At 37.3% G+C, this 18,605-nt stretch overlaps 1 pseudogene; it reads left to right on the top strand.

Annotated features, from left to right (window-relative positions):
• Window positions 1–242: 242 nt before the first annotated feature.
• On the top strand, window positions 243–18,024 carry LOC137241819 (uncharacterized; annotated as a pseudogene).
• Window positions 18,025–18,605: the final 581 nt, after the last annotated feature.

An 18,605-nucleotide genomic window follows, 5' to 3' on the forward strand; every position in this document is an offset into this window, starting at 1 on the left:
TAAACGTAAAGGTATAAGTAAAAGTAAACGTAAAGGTAGAATAATAAAGGCAAAAGTAGACGTAAAAGTAAACGTTAAGGTATATGGAATACAAAACGGAAAGGGAAAAGTGACAAAAGCGGCGAGCTCTTCTGCGTCCTCAACTTGTGATCGTCATTCAATAAGAAAATCCATCAGTTTAGATCTGACAAATTAATGGCCAGTATATTCGTTTGTATTATGTTTGTGTAATCGCTGATGTTATGACAGCTAAAGACTTGTTGGATCTTATCAATTTCCTGCTCACGTCACGTGATGTTGTTTATTTCAAGCGTATGCTGTGTGGGTGCAATATTATATTATACATTTGTTGATATCTCTCTGAAAGAACTTTCCTTCGAAGAACTTTAGACTGTTAGATACGCTCTCCAGATCCCAGTTTAGGCTGTTAGTTACAATAGCTTTTGGTTTCGCCTCAAATACTTCACTGTTGGTTACATCACTTTCGCGCTAAAAGCCTCATTGGCAACAAGTGCGACTTCTATCAGCAGTCAATGTGTTCTTGAACACATACCATCATTCATACATATAAACCTAAAATATGTTTCCGTATGAAATTTTAAATTCGATTATGGACTCTAGCAAGAGCGGTGGTTTATGAGTAACAGGAAGTAGCTTAGTATGAATATGTGTCAATTTCCATATATTCACCGGCTTATAGCGCACTCCTAAATTATTGTGCCATATTCAGTTATTCCAACAAATTAAGCGATTTTCCTACATTACCACAGATTAAAAACCAACCATTCATGGTGTCACAATAAACGCCGTTTACTGGTGTATGGGATGGGATGAAAGATGGCACACAAAAATTGGTGGTGACAATCAACTTTCGCTACTGCCACTTGGTCTATGCAATGACTTGTGCTCTTGTCAATGCTACCAGTCGTAAGCTGGTAAGCATTGAATTGCCAAAGGGGTCATCAATTAGCTACGAGTGCGCGAGGTGTGTTGACTTGGCAATAATGTAATGTCCAGCGAAATGCTGTTATTAAAAATAAAATATTGTACACACATACATATATACTATAACGATAATAACATTACACTTTTTGCGAATTTTCACGTGCATATGTAGGTATGTCTGTACATAAGGGTGACCCTTCAATGCGAGAGTCGAAAATGTTTTCATCATTTCTCTTAAACCTCGCTTACGAAGTATTCAGTTAGCTTATACGGCATATGAACATGAACAGCAAACAAGTATTATCTGACGAGCCACAACCAACTGAAAATTCACCCAAATGCCACTAAGCTCTGTTTCGCTGTCGCGTTAAAATGATTGACATATAAAAGAACAGATTTGCTGTTTGCACTTCATTTATCACAGGAAAGCCGGCGGAAGTTGATACTTTCAAGGCTTACATAACTACTACTTTTATGTTGCTAGTGAAACGGGCGAAGGACAACGGGGGAGCTGATTTATAACTGACTAAATATGGAGGTATCAGCCGTCATTAAGACCAGTTGGCTTCTTCCCTTAGGCGGACTAGAGCATGCAATTCATGGAGACGTTGATACAAAATAGAAGCCAGTACCTTTGGTAAGCAGGTAAGTGTGGTTGGCAGCGGGGAGGTGATTGAGGACAAAACGAAGTATATGGGCAAATCCCAAAAACTTTTCTTTTTTGGATACTCATGTTTTACACAAGGGCAAGTAACTTAAGGCCAGAAAAAAGTACAAGGACATTAAATTTAACCTTTTGACTATCCGATCTGATGATTTCAAAAATCAAGAAAGTTGATAGTAAGTTTTTGCAGAACTTCGAAACATAAAAGACGCCGATTTTTACATTTTTTCAAGCGATACACTTGATTTTATTTTTATTTTTTTTTGAATTTTTTCGACACAATTTTGAGGCAACGCTGAAACGATATGAAATTTAAACAAACTGTTGTTTTTGAGACGGAGATTCTAAAAGTATGAGCAAAATTAATATGTCACTCCAATACTCAAAACTATCATCAATCAAGATAGCGATAATTTTTTTTTTTTTTTGTCATTTTCAATATTGACAGTTTTTTGCTTATAGCTTTTTGAGGCAACTGAGTCTTGAAATTTGGATTATGCACGATAATAGCCTATCAGGGACTAAAAATACCTTGGGCTTCAATTTCGATATGACCCTTTCAGTTTTGAAGGTAGAGGCAGAAAAGTGGAAGCGCTTGGCTGCGTAAATTTTTTTCAGGAGCATGTTTTTTGTGGGCACAGCTACAATTTTACTTTTATCACTTCAAATCCGTTTGTTAATTTTTTGTCTACACCACAGCACAGTGTAACTTTTTTCACTTTTAGGATGCCAAAATTAATAACAGCCAAACCAATGGAGCAATTCATTTTAAACTTTGCAGTGTGTTTGCAGATACCTAAATCTGAGAATAAAAATGGGCATGATCCGCTTACTTTTTCTCCTTGCCCTCATATAAGGTGAAGTTTTACATAATCATATTTTCTACTTTAAAAGCATTTTCCAGAGCCAATATATATATAAAAATTGTTTACATTTCTTAACTTTAGCTTAGAGGCTTTTGATTAATATTTAAAAAAAAATTATTTTCAAAGTCAAACACAACATAGGTACATATATTTGTAAAAACGGAATCGAAATACATACTTATAAATAAAAAGTGATATTTTAACTGGTATAAAGTTAGTCGGAGTCAATATCGTCGACATGCTCTGGTTCAGATAATAAGCCGATAACTTCACTCGTTAATGCTCGCCGCTTTGACCTAGCGGTTTTCGGCAAACTGTTTATGAACGGGTCTGACGATATCAGCAATCTGTGCAGCAGATCCAAGTTACTACAAATTCTTGACTTTTTTGTGGTGAAAAATTCACGATAGTTTCGTGCATCCTTGTTTCTGGACTCTTGAGCTTCTTCCGAAAGTTGACCAATAGGAAGAATAGCAGACACGATTATACTCTTTCCATGAAACAGAATTTTATGTACGCTCACTGGCATATTGTACCAAGCATATTCCGATAAATATAGTACCTTTTTCTCTGTCACATAGTGGTCAAGAGATTCAGAATTTATTTGAAACCTACATCCTATGTAGGAAAGTATTGTATGAAATAAAGATTGATGCTTATGCCGGTTATGTCTGATGTTATTTCAGGATCTACAAAGAATCTTCTCGCAGTGTTGTCATCATTTGTTTTGCAGGTTTTTTGCTTTGGCATATCAAATTCCAATACCAATTTCTTTCCCGAATCTATTTGGATATGTTCTTTCTTCTTTTTCACCTTTTCCTTATTTTCTTCGCCCCGCCACACCAGGTCGTCATTTCCATTCGACAAGCGATGTGTATATGTTACATCCATGCATCGTATCCAAGAATGTAAAGGAGAAATTCCGAAAGTAAGCATGCTTTTGTCAACATTTCGCTCTGACAGGGCTTGCATATTGTTCATATCTTTTGGAGAAGCCCCACATATGTAGCGCTTTTACGATGATATATATGCCGACAGAGCGTTAGGTAGACGTTTATGTGATGTATACATACATATGTATATTCCGAAGCACTCAATTGCTTAGAAGTATCACCCATAATAGACGACACTCAGGTAGGCGTGCATACATAACATAAGTTGATGGGATAACTGCACAACTTATTAACTATGAGAAAACTCATATGACAAACAATGAACGCTATTCAGTGCACAAGTCTCCTTCTTCTGGGTTTCTACCATTTCAGGTATAGCTGTCTTTTTTAGGATCTAGTATTGTAGACTTGAATTGAGGACATTCCATTGTTAGGTCACTGCGCTTCATACGTGATCGAGGGCATAGAGACCTTAAGTTCGCGATTACAAAGAAAAACGTAAAATTTCGCATTGGTTTTTGTTTTTTTTTTTTATCTGAAACTATATGAAATTCCCTTTAATGTGTATGTATTCGTTCAATGGAATTGGGCGGAATCAGGCAAGTTTTATTCTATTGAAAACGAAAAATTTTCCAAGCTTACCAAACTTTTAGTGGCTTTTTAAACAAAAAAAGATAAAATTTAAAAAACTGCCTACGTAGCTGAATCTTACCAATGCTGTTACACGCTACCCAGGTATGTTAAATAAAATAGCTTGAAGTCAAAACAGTTATCGAAAAATTCACCACGTGGCCACAAAGTTGGTCAAAAATTGTGGACTGTGAAATGATTTTTACACTTGTTTCAATTAGCCAAGTTTCATAGTGCTTATCATGGTGATCGTGAGTTTTTTACTTTGCTGTGTATACATTTTCTTAACAGTTGGTTATTAGTCTGTTGCATCTCAAAACATTTTTGAGATTGGCGAACATTGTTTTTTGGAGTTTTGGCATCCTAAAAGTGAAAAAAGTTACACAGTGCACAGTAGTATACCATCAATTGTCTCATCTTCGAATATTCACGCAAGGAAAGTTATTGATGTTTGTACATGGGGAAAATATACGAAATTTTCGACAAAAATTGGCAATCGTCAAAAAATGTAGACATTTTTGTTTCTTTAACCAGGTTTTATTTAAAAGCAAATGAAAAGAAACACAAATTTTGTACAAAAATAAAAAAAAAAAACAAAAAAAAAAATCAATTAATTTTGCTCTATGTACAATATTAATATTTTAATGAAGTTCTGTGCTTCCATTACTTTTTTCATGTAATAGCCTTAAGATGTGGGAGTATCGATATGACAACTACAGTAAGTTAAATGTCTTCAAAATACCTTTTGTTTGCTATCCATATTGCAGGTAAAAGAATATTTGACGGTTACCCGGTTTCATATTTTTGCCGATTTCTCTAAAACCGGCTTTCGGGTATCAACAAAATTTTTCCTAAATATACCCCACATATATGTATACATCCTAATAAAATTTCAACACAATCGGTTAAGAAGTGTTTAAATATGGGGAAATCCGCCAAACTTTGGTTTTTTTGAAGAAAAAATTTTTTTTTGAAACATGGTAGCACGCAAATATCTTTTTGTTAGGAACATTGAGGAGTAAATTGTAGCTATAGTGCGTCGTCGTTACTTGTCTTACATAATGCCTCAAAAGATATAGTCAAAAATCGAGGAAAATATATATAAATTGAGGTCGCAATGTTAAATATACATTTATTTCAACACTTCTGTACCGATTATATCGAAATTTTAACCAAATATGGAGATATATGCAGCTGTTAGTTATGTAAAATTTTTTTGATACACGAGACCCGGTTTTGTAGATATCGGTAAAAATATAAAACCGAATAACCGCCAAATATTTTTTACTGCAAAGTTTGCAACACATTTATTTTAACACCTTTCTACCGATAATTTTGAAACTGTAAAAACATATAGATATGTGAACGAAGTATGTTTAGGCAAAAAGTTTTAATACCCGAGATCTGGTTTTAGAGATATTGATAAAAATATAAACCAAGAAAACCTTAATTTTTTTTATTTATTTAAACACTTCTTAACCGATTGTGTTGAAATTTTATCAGGATTTACATATCTAAGTGGGGTATATTTAGGTAAAATTTTGTTGATACCCGAAACCCGGTTTTAGAGATATCGACCGGGATACCGGGTAACCGTCAAATATTCTTTTACCTGCAATATGGATATAAAACAAGAAGTATTTTAAAGACATTTAACTTACTGCAGTTGTCATATCGATATTCTCACATCTTAAGAGGTGTCGTCCGATTTATGGACCCAGGGACCCACAAAACATGTTTGAAATATATGGGTATCAAACGAGAGTTAGATGCGAGAAACATAATATAGGTGGACTATAGTTATTTATTCAAAAATCTACATTATATTCATATAACAATTAATGTATGTACATAAGTGTGTTTAATATATTCATTCAATGAGCATCAAAATATCTTTTAGAATGTTTATAATCAATATTGTATCAAACTACGATTTTGCATAAACAAAAAAATTGATATCATTTGCTAAAAATATTATGCTTATTGTCGAAGTTTTATAAAATTTACAATATCGAAAAACAAAAACAAAAAAATAAATAAAAGAAACTACTAATCCTGCAAAAAATTTTTAATGATATCAATACTTTTGCTACTACTACAATATACATAAACATTATTTTTTTCTTTTTACTAGCATAACTTATTTTCTCAATGATTTTGCAAATTTTGCTTTTGGTAGCTACTTTTACCAAACCCCAACTCTTTGGTTCTTAAGAAAAATATATACAAGGCTGGTGAAAAAAACTACCTGATATGCATTATGTGACGGTGGCGAAGGTGGAAATCATGTACAAATAATTTTTTCTGGCTCAATTGCTCAATTAGAGTTAAGAATTAGTCGGAGATATTATACTCACGTGACCTCTATTCTCCGACTTTTTGTTAAATTTTTTATAAAGGAAAGAACAGAACTCTTGAAATCTCTTCATTAAAGTCCCAATTATAAAAACTTTAGTTAACTTTGTTAACTTATTCATAAAAAATATGAACGCTTATAAAGTTTTTTAAAATGACGTTTCCACATACAAATTTCTAATTATAAGAGCTTAATAAAACTATTTTATTTTTTATGAATAACGGGGTAAGGCTAAGTGAAAAAAGTAATGTAAGCACAGAACTTCATTAAAACATTAATATTGTACACAGAGCAAAGTTAATTGATTTTTTTTGTACCAAATTTGTGTTTCTTTTCATTTACTTTTAAATAAAACCTGGTTAAAAAAAATCAAAAAAAAATGTCAACACTTTTTGACGATTGAAAATTTTTGTCGAAAATATCGTATATTTTTCCCATGTACAAACAGCAATAACTTTCCTTGCGTGAATATTCCAAGATGACCAATTGATGGTATATTACTGTGTTGTAGACAAAAAATTAACTAACGGATATGAAGTGATAAAAGTTAAATTGTAGCTCTGCCCACAAAAAAACATGCTCCTGAAAAAAATTTACGCAACCAAGCGCTTCCACTTTTCTGCCTCTACCTTCAAAACTGAAAGGGGCACATCCAATTTGAAGCCCAAGGTATTTTTAGTCCCTGATGGGCTATTATCGTGCATAATCCAAATTTCAATACTCAGTTGCCTCAAAAAGCTATAAGCAAAAAACTGTCAATATTGAAAAAGACAAAAAAAAAAAAAAATTATCGCTATTTTGATTGATGATAGTTTTGAGTATTGGAGGGGCATATTAATTTTGCTCATACTTTTAGAATTTCCGTCTCAAAAACAACATTCTGCTTAAATTCCATAGCGTTTCAGCGATGCCTCAAAATTTTATCGAAAAAATTCAAAAAAAAAAAAAATCAATCGTACTTGGGGAATAATGTGAAAGAGTTGGTTGAATCGAATGTGGTGATAAATCAGTCAGTTCGACGATCTGTCTGCACATTTGTTTGTTTGAATGCATGTGGCTGAGTTTGTGTATCCAACTAATCCTGTTTGGAGGGTTGTCGTCATTTCTGCCTCATTTTAACAGCTAGAAACATGAAAATTTACAGAACGCTTACATTTACTAGGTATGTCATGCATGTTTTTTTGAAATAAATTGACTCTAAAGAAATATAACACTTTATAAGTTCATTGTAAGCTTAAACGATAATTAGGCTTTTTCGTCTGCGACAAAAAAATTCTATATTGTACATAATTATATATTTTTAACATTAAAACTTTACACCTAAATTATTAAATCTTACAGTTTATATCACAGTCCTAATTGTTCTAATAAAAAACGTGTTAAATTTTTATGGTATAATTAAGAACATTTAGGATCTCCTTTTCTTGCTATCGCAATGTAACACGCTTTTATTAGAACAATTATGACTGTGATATAAACTGTAAGATTTAATAATTTAGGTGTAAAGTTTTAATGTTAAAAATATTTAATTATGTACAATATAGAATTTTTTTGTCGCAGACGAAAAAGCCTAATTATCGTTTAAGCTTACAATGAACTTATAAAGTGTTATATTTCTTTAGAGTCAATTTATTGTTTACTTTTTAGTTAATTTTATTAACCAAAATAATAAAAGCTTATTTTTAAAAAAGTTTTTTTTTCTTTAATTTTATTTTTTACTTTTTAGTTCGTTTTATTAACAAGTAATAAAAGCTTGTTCTTATAAAAGCTTTAAATATAAGTATAGGGGGTGAAACAAAAACACATATATGTTACATCTGCGTATAATGCGTATTGGAATTTATTAGTACAAATTTTATGCGCAGCAACTTCAGAGGTGTATTTAAAGTTTAAAGCATTGTAAATATAAGTATTGAAGTCATGAGCCTGGGCATTCGCGCAATTTTAGTGATGTAAATTGCATGGCGCCAGCGCCAATGCGGTGCCAGCTCAATGGTAGCTCATTGACGAAATTACTCCAAGCGAATTTTTGACGCTTCTTAGTAGTGAGTGCGTAGTACATTTTACTTGCGCTATTGAGTGAAACGACTTTTGTGTGTCAGGCACGAGTTTGGTGTTATTGGCGCTACTGGCAGTGATGACACTGAGCTGTTGACGGTAGCGCTGGTAGTTCAGATTTTGAATCAGAGAAAGAATTGATGACCCGTGTGAATTATTATGGCTTTGGCCGTGTAAATTATTATGGTGTATTTGTATATTTTAGATTTAATGCACAATTAATATTTGTGTGTTTGAGCGGCCAAATAATAACATTAGTATTGCTAAAGTGCTGCTTAGTTGATGGAATGTCGCTAATTTCTTAGCGATGATCAGCAGATTGTCAATATTTCGTTCAACGGACGTGCGAAATTGCCACATCTGCTCAAATTTTCCAAAGATTTTCCATTCTTGATTTAACTTAAGCTGTTATGCCAATATTTTTCAGCCAGCTTTTTTCAAATAGGTAATTTTTCCAAAAGCAAAATAAATTACAGAAAAGATTACAGGGTTAAACAGCCTTATACACAGAAATACAACAGAGGGTTGTGTCTCCGCTTTTCGCAAGCGATGAGATTCACCACGCGTGACACGTGATTCACCACGTCCAAATATCACAATCCACGGATAGGTACCGGCGTGTTTGTATGGGACTTAGGCTGTTATGCCAAAGTAAATACAAATCTTTACCGATTACTGTGTTATCGATTAATTTATCGAATTCTAACAAAGTAATATTGCATTGTCATCGGAGTTATACATGTGTGCAAAAGTTCAGCTCAATCGGACACCGGGAAGTGTATCAAATTTAACTTGCAAGAATCCATTACAGACAACAAAAGTGAAAGTAAAAAGCTTATAAAAATAGTCCAGATCAGTCACACATACAATACATATCTCACATAACCGATTGTTCAGTTATAAGGGTTTTCCTCCTCATTTAACAGCTTGGTTAGGTTCGGTTGAACTGGCCGGTCCTTGAGGCCCTCACATGAACTGAAATAGTCCAAAGTGTTACCAGAAGTTTGTTTAATCACCAGACTGAAGAACGCTATCAGGAAGCAGGACCTACATTTTAAAAGAAATCCGTCTTCTTGGCAAATAATTAATACATGCTTTCTAAGCACCATGCCACTTGATGCTTCTAGATCTGACAGCCGCACCACTCCTAATAGCAATAGTCTTAGCTTGAAAAGTGCAGGGCACAAGCACAAAACGTACTCGATCGTTTTCTCGTCCAACCCGCACTTCCTATATTGGCTACCACTGTCTAGACCTAAATGCGGTAACGTTTAAGTTGCCAAAATCGGAACAGAATAGCTTAAACGATCTCGATTTCCAGCATAGGTAAGAAACCTACTTGCACATATTATTGGAAAACAAAAAGGTACTATGTACGATGCAGGTCGAGCGATTTCAAACCGGAAAATCTGACCGTATAAACCGAAAACGATTTGCCCGTTATTACCAAATTCATGGTTCTTTTATTATTAATGCTTCTTTTGAAATTTTGGTCGGCATTGAATTCACACTAAATACGTTGATTTGAACAAAATCTTGTTGGTAACTTCAATTTCCGTTTCTACCCTCATACAGATGTGGCGGGTTTGTTTGCTCCCTTAATTGCTCATCATTTTCATTGCAGATGTTTGTGACATTGATTGCGCTTGTGGGTATTAATATTGTTTTGATGTTGCTAAACATCTCAGCAGGCTCTTGGTAACGAAATATTTTCGTGAGCAGCTGTGGTCGGCTGCCTTTTTTGTTTTAGCCCGCCAAACACCTACACCATTCGTCTGTAAGCATGTATGTCTGGTTGTATGACAGCTTGTCTGCATGTTGAGACTTTGTTTGTTATTTGGCGCTACTTTCTTGCTCGTCTTTTTTTGACATTTTCCACTTTTTCATTGTTTCAAATAATGGCAAGTGTAAACAATAACAAAAAAAGAGCAGAAATTCTTTACTTTGTCGCACAGCAATCGATCCATCTTATGCAACATTTCACTAGAAATAAAATTTTAATTAAAAAGCATCCCTTTAACGGTGTTTGTAAGTAAATATATACATATATACATACATAAGTATAAAATGTAAATATCGAAAGAGAAACGTGTTTGAGAGTATTAAATATAAAAAGGACTATTTGTTCTGCTGTAAAAATTCGTACATCTTTATAGAAAATATCAACTTAAAGTTACGCTACTTCTGTTTTTTTTTAGGTTAGGGTGAATATTTTGAATTGAAAGGATAGCGTCAAAGCATAAAAGCAGCCTTGATAATATTGATTTGAGGATGAATGTAGCATCAACATAATTAAAAATATCCCAAAAATTTCAAGACTAATTAATTACATTTACAGTAACAGCAATAAAAAATCTATCAACCGCCTACAAACATTTCAAATATTGGAAGACAAAATCAGTCTGAATGTAGTCTGGAAACAAACGCGAAAACAATCCGGAATCATTCCGAAATAGTACTAAATTAGTGCCAAAAAAAATCTGGAAATTATTCGCAGATTATCCGGAGTTAGTTCGGAGTGAACACGAAAATAATCCAGAAGGTATTCCGAAATGGCCGATATGTCTCGAAATGATCCCGAATCCGTACTTATATCATAGTGATCCTTAATGAATACATCAAGCTACATGGCTGTCTCCTGATCGAAATACTCGTAATCAAATCGATCACGTTGTGATAGACGGACGGCATGTCTCCAGTGTTTTAGATGTGCGGACGTTCAGAGGACCTAATATCGACTCGAATCATTATCTCATTGCAGCCAAAATACGCACCCGCCTCAACGCGGCTAAAACCAAGGAACAAAAAACACAAGGAAAGCTAGACGTCGAAAAGCTTCAATCACAACAGACTGCCAATGATTTCGCAACTCGACTTTCACACCTGCTCTCTTAGAGCACAACTCATCCTGAAGGAATACAGGAGCAGTGAGAGCATATTTCCAAAACACTTCGTACTGCCGCCGAGGAAAAAATTGGTTACCGGCGACCACGAAAAAACAACTGGTACGATGAAGAATGCCGCGTTGCAAATGAAAGAAAAGACGCTGCCTGCAGGGCTACGTTAAAAGCGAGTGCGACAAGAGGAGTGTGTGAATGCTATCGTGAGTTGAAAAAGGAAGCGAGACGCCTTTTCAGGAAGGAAAAAGCAGAAGAAGAAAGGCGTGAGTGCGAGGAGCTTGAGCTGCTAGCCACCAGGAATAACGCCCGAAAATTTTACCAAAAAATACGGCGGCAGACGGAAGGTTTTAAGACCGGGGCAAACTCCTGGAGGAACGAAAACGGCGACCTTGTAACTGATGTCCAGAGAGTGCTTAGATTATGGAGGGAACACTTCTCTGTTCTCCTAAATGGAGGCAGCAATTCACCGCGCAGAGATGAAGAACCCGATCCCGCAATCGATGATGATGGAATATATGTCCACCCGCCCGATTATGACGAAGTTAGAAAAGCAGTAACCAGATTGAAAAACAACAAGGCCGTAGGCGCTAATGGATTGCCTGCAAAGCTATTAAAGAACGGCGGCGAGTAGTTGGTAGGGCGCATGCAGCAGCTTCTTAGCAAAATATGGGCGGGAGAGTGCATGCCCGATGGTTGGAATCTAAGCGTTCTTTGCCAAGTTCACAAGAAGGGGGATACTGCAAAATGCACAAACTATCGTGGAATCAGCCTTCTCAATATCACATATAAGGTCCTTTTAAGTGTATTGTGCGAAAGATTGAAGCCCACCGTGAACCGGCTGATTGGACCTTATCAGTGCGGCTTCAGACCTGGTTAATCTACTATCGACCAAATTTTCACAATGCGCCAAATCTTGGGGAAAACCCGCGAAAAAAGAATCGACACACATCACCTCTTCGTTGACTTTAAAGCCGCCTTCGACAGCACGAAAAGGAGCTGCCTATATGCCGCTATGTCTGAATTTGGTTTCCCCGCAAAACTTATATGGCTGTGCAAAATGACGTTGAGCAACACCATCAGCTCAGTCAGAATTGGGAAGGACCTCTCCGAGCCGTTCGGAACTAAACGAGGTTTCAGACAGGGTGACCCCCTATCATGCGATTTCTTTAATTTGATGCTGGAGAAAATTATACTAGCTGCAGAACTTAACCGCACTGAAACAATATACTATAAAAGCGTGCAAGTACTAGCATATGCTGATGACATGGATATTATTGGTCTAAACGCCCGCGCTGTTAGCTCTGCTTACTCCAAACTGGAAAAAGAAGCGGTAAAGATGGGTTTGTTGGTGAATGAGGACAAAACGAAGTACCTGCTGTCATCCAGCAAAGAGTCAGCGCATACGCGCCTTGGCAACCACGCTACTGTTGGCAGCCATTATTTCGAAATAGTAAAAGACTTCGTTTATTTGGGAACCAGCATCAACACTAGCAACAACATCAGCACTGAAACCCAGCGAAGAATATATCTTGCCAATAAATACTACTTTGGACTAGGTAGGCAATTGAAAAGTAAAGTCCTTTCGCGGCGAACGAAAATCATACTCTACAAGTCACTTATCGTACCCGTTCTGCTATATGGGTCAGAAGCATGGACCATGACAACAGCAAATGAAGCGGCTTTGGGAGTGTTCGAGAGAAAAGTTCTTCGAAAGATTTATGGACCTCTACGCGTTGGCAATGGCGAGTACCGAAGAAGATTTAATGATGAGCTGTACGCAGACATCAACATAGTCCAGAGAATTAAAACGCAGCGGCTGCGCTGGCTAGGCCATGTTATGCGAATGAAAGATGATACTCCGGCCAAGAAAGTGTTTCTATCGGAACCCGCCTATGGAAGCAGAGGTAGAGGGTGGCCGCCACTCCGTTGGAAGGACCAGGTGGAAAACGATTTAAACTCCCTTGGTGTGAACAATTGGCGTCGGTTGGCGGAGCGAAGGAGCGACTGGCGCGCCTTGTTGGACGGCCATATCAGTTTAGACGGTTAAGCACCAATTAAGTAAGTTAGTAATGAGCGAAGTTATCCAGCAATCACTATAATGAAATCACGCAGCCTAATAAAAGATTCTATCATGTAAATTGTATGAAAGACGTAGAAAGTGGACGAGCTCATAGACCAGATTTCGACGATACGCAAGGATAAACAGAGAAGTCGCACGATGAATGTATGGAAATACAACAACTCTATGCCGACTTCACATCAACTTTTGATAGCTGGTGGTCTCAAGTTAAGAATATTCTGTGAAAAATACCGATTCTAAGTTACCAAACTGATTTTGATGTTAAAAGAACTGATTTCGTAGGTTGTTTCAACAGATCATAACACCGGAATTTGACAGAGAGAACGTGTCGGGTTAGGTTGAACTGGCCAGTCGATAAAAATTTCACATAGACTCAATGTGCCCATAGTTTTGCCAGAATTTGTTTCACAAGGACACGAAAAGATCCCAATTAGTGATCAGAATTTATATTATAGAATTACTCCGTCCTCTTGGCAAATACTAGAATACCTAGCTAATTAAAGCCTTGAGCTTTGTCCTAACTAGCTCCAGCGAGCGCAGGACACGAACACAGAACCTCCTCCGTCCATTCATCGATACGTTACCTTTTACTCTGTCATGGCCGGGACCCTATTACAGATATATAGTCCAGCCTGAGCGAGGCCTCTGCAATGCCTCTTTGCATTCCAATGGAGGAGACACTTCCGCTGAGACTAGGGACCTAGGGCTCCATTTTCGAACACCTTTGCTTTAACCGTCCTGCGCATAGATGGGTACCCGGGTACCTTCGCATATTGAAAAGCTATTTTTAAATAATCTATAAATGGAAACGAGTTAAAATTTTGTGGCATCGCATGGGAATAAGTTTTCTACAAAAAGGGGAGACAATTTCTTCAAATATAATTTCATAAAGATGATTTTTTTAATAAATTAGTTTTTTATTTATTTTAGTTCTCATGGCTGGGATACCCAGGTACCACTCGTAGTTCTCACGTTTTTACGTAATCTACAAATAGAAACGAGTTAAAATTTTGTGGCATCCTATGGGAACAAGTTTTCTACAAAAAGGAGAGACAATTTTTTCAAATATACTTTCATAAAGATGGTTTTTTAATAAATTAGTTTTTTATTACTAAAATTAGTTTTTTATTACTATTTCTCATGGCTGGGATACCCAGGTACCACCAGTGGTTCTCAGGTGTGAACTGCCTTGTGGTTCCCGCGTACCCAGCCATACGAATTAAGGAGAAAAATTATTCATGAACAGGACGGTTAAAGTTGATAGCAGAGGTAGCGTTCGTATGTTTCTTTAATTTACCATAGCATCTGAGCACATTTGGCTTGATGTATTACCCCGACCATGGGTCTTTCTGTAGCGCGCTTATTTCAGCTTCTGCATCTACCTGCCGGGCAGTTGAACTTTCCCTAGCCAAAAATCGGACATGAGAGAAATGAGTCCTTGGTCTCATCTAAGTCTAGTAGTATTTTCCCATTTTTTGTGGCTTTTAGCGTAACATAAATACAAACGTACATATTATCAAAAGGAATTAATATTCGCCTGACTGTAGATATACTCAAATATGCTAATCAAATTGTATACACAAAAGAGAAATCGAAAACCCGCAATCATTAAATCACAACTGATAATCCCCTGCTAAATCAACCAGTCAATCGACCGCCTCACCAAACATCTAAAAAAAAAACCGTTATCAACAAACAAAATTGAGGGTTGCGCCGCTGGCTTATGACGACGCCCAACAAACCCAAAAGTGATGCTTAGCATGTGTACATATCGAAGGGTAAAATGTGTGTACGTGTGTGTATGTGGTAGCATACTTGCACTGCAGTATTCAACTCGAGATTGCGGCCTAAAAGCAACCAGACCTGCTAATGCCTTAGGCTATCTTCTGGTCGGTTAGTCAACCACCAGTTTATGCTAAGAAGACGTGCATTGTTGCAGTTAAACCTCCTGGGGATGATTAAAAGTGACACTTTATTTCTCATTTAGCGCATCAACGACGTAATAATTCGATTAAGTACGCTTGCTTTTGTTGGCATTTCAGTTTTGTGTGAATATTTGGGATCTTGTGAAAGTTTCATAAAAAGGGATTATTTTATTGTCATTGCATAAAATGTTGCGCCAATTGAACGAGTCATTCTATATACTCGAGGAAATCTAATCAATGTGTTAAGAAGGGCCTGACAGATTTAATTATGTGGGAGGACTGAATTTGACCTTTTATAAAATGGGGTGCAGTCATGTTCTGGGTGAGCTATTGAAATAAAAGTGTTCTACCATCCTCCAAATACTGTTGATCTTCTGCTGGAAACTCTTTGGGCGATGAAGTTTAGTACTAACCCATTTACACACAAAAAGCGCTTCAGGGTATACATATGTCCAGGTACATAATTTTACTAGGTATTCGGGTACAAGTACTACTCAGTTCGTAAATGTTCAAATATTTTCAATTAAAGAACATGAGTTATCCTTAGATTTTGAGGCTCGCTAACAAAGCAGTCATTGTTGTTGTAGCGGTAAAGACACTCCCCAAATGCGAAAGTCGGGTTAGTATAAATCTTAATAAGATGAAGCTAGTCTGCTTAATTCCCTACCTGCACTTTGAGGGAGATCTTAAGGCCACAATAGAGGTGGACGGTTGGCGCAAGGGTGCGCAAATGGCGGACGAGGCGATACATGTGTACACCGATGGTTCCAAAATAGTGGAAGGAGTAGGGTCTGCGGTATACTGCGCTGATCCGGAATTAAGCAGATCCTACAGGCTGCCGGATTACTGTAGCGTTTTCCAAGCGGAAATATTAGCCGTAACCAAAGCAGTAGAAACCCTGGAAGAGAATAGCTTAAGCTGCAACCGTGTTAACTTTTATATTGACAGTCAAGCAGCAATTAAGGCAATAATCTCGCATAGCACAGCATCTAAATGCGTGTTAGAGTGTAGGCAGTCTCTGGAGAGAATCGGGACAGGGAGAAGCATACATCTATATTGGGTCCCAGGGCATATGGGAATAGATGGGAATGAAAAAGCGGACGAATTAGCTAAAAAGGGCGCATCCCTTGAAGCTTGCTCCGTAGACGTCCCAATTAGATTGGGCGAGATTAAGTGAAGGCGAGAGGTGCACATGATCGACCAAGCAGGAAAGGCGTGGGTTCAAGCGCGGGGCTGTAAAGTGTCGAAGATTATGTGTAGGTCTTACAACCTTAGACTAACACAGTTGCTTCTATCATTAAAAAGAGAGGACTGTAGACTCATGACGGGTATTCTGACTGGACACTACCTTCTGGCGTCACATGCCTTTAAATTAGGCTTGATCAGTGATAGCAGGTGTAGGAAGTGCGGGTTGGAGGAGGAAACGATCGAGCACGTTCTGTGCTCGTGCCCTGCACTTGCCAGGCTAAGACTCCAGCTATTAGGAGTGATACAGCTGTCAGATCTAGAAGCAGCAAGTGGCTTAAGTCCTAGGAAGCTTCTAGTATTTGCCAAGAGGACGGAGTTATTTTATAACATAGGTCCTGGTTTTTGATAGGGTTTTTCAGTTTGGTCGTTAAAACAAATTTCTGGTAACACTACGGACTCAATCAGTCTATGTGAGGTACTCATTGACCGGCCAGTTCAACCTACCTACCTAGTCTGCTTAATAACCAATACATGGAGGACAATGAGTAAGTAGATCAACTTGTAAGGGATTGATAAATGCCCCTCCATTTTGAGGAGAACAAAGGACCTACTAAATATATTAAGGAAAGAAATATGTTAAATTAGAGAATATCGACCACTGGGCCTACATTCTGAGAGAATTAGAATCCTTTTCAACGGAATAACCCTTCATGGTGAAGAAAACTGCAAAGATATAGTTAGGTTAGGTTAAGAGGGCGTGTGTGGGTATTACCCACACTTCCACTCGGAGACATTTTTGTCCATTGTAGCTGTTGATGTTCTTGTCCATTGTGAGTGCCCTCAGTAAGTGCAGGGTGGCGGCACATTCGTTTAAGTCCACTACCTCCTAGCGGTCCTCAGCGAACCACTTGCTTTCCCTGATGAACCCAAGAAGAAGCGAGGCGTTCACCTTCCCAACCTCTACCAGGCTGTCGAAGAACCGTGAGCCCAGAAATTTGAGCCGTCTTCTTTGAAGCGCCGGACATCGGCGAAGAAAATGGTTGATAGACTCGTCTTCCTTCTTATCCTGACAGCTTCTGCAGAGGGAGCTTGTTGGTATTCGCTACCGTCGGAGCATTGGTGAAATAGCACAATCACCTGTGATGACACCCGGAAGTGCCCTCATCGCAGATTTGTTTAGTTTGGGAAGGAAACTGCTGCTTTTCCTATCCAAGCATGGCTATAAGGATCTTGGAACTTCATAGTCAACGCGTTTAGTCCATAGCAAGTCCGTTGCCCTGTTCTCATATTCATCGATTCTCCCCAGGAAATAACTCAGCGGTGATTGGACAAAAAATAGTAACCAAAGACATTTTTCAGGACCAAGCACTCGTTAGGCTTCAAACTTTACCAAAGTGTTTTTAAAGTATATTCACAGGCAAGTAAACTAAAACTACACAACAATAAACAGTTTCAAGAAAAAGCGCAATTGAATAGCGCCCCGTACGCTGCTTGGGGCCGACCTTTTATAGCAATATAATAATCATGTTTAAACAAGTCGTTTAACCCAACTTAATTTAAAGTAGACAGTCGAAGACAAGTATTTAACTTTGATTGGACTGCTTGGGCTACCAGTACGCTGATTTCGAAACAACTGTCGTCCACTTTCAATGTTTTCATTATAAAATATGGTTGTTTTTGTTATAGCAATTCTTTGCCCTATCCAAAAGGTGCGATCACTTACATATCGTTACCAATACCCTCTAACGGGAGTCCAAGGAAACTTGTGTTTCAACAGGGGTGGACCAAAATATAAGGGTGTTAGAAGATTGGTTCCACATGGCAGTTGAAAAGATTGGTGGTGTCATGTGGGGACACGTTATAAGCAGAACATATATGAGGTATATCGGTGTCGATTCTGGAGAGGTTGCTTTCTCAACAGCGAATTAAGGGTATTTATCTTTAAGCACGAGGTTCACGGGACAATTTTTGGCATAGTAACGGACAACTTTTTGTGGATGGCTCTCAGGGCATCTCAGGATTTCATGCTCCTTTTCTTCATATGGCTGACTTCTTAAGGATATAATTTCTTAAATTCCTGAGTGGCGAGGCTTCTTTAAT

Source organism: Eurosta solidaginis, chromosome 2 (assembly GCF_040869045.1).
Source record: "Eurosta solidaginis isolate ZX-2024a chromosome 2, ASM4086904v1, whole genome shotgun sequence".
Taxonomy (NCBI): domain Eukaryota; kingdom Metazoa; phylum Arthropoda; class Insecta; order Diptera; family Tephritidae; genus Eurosta; species Eurosta solidaginis.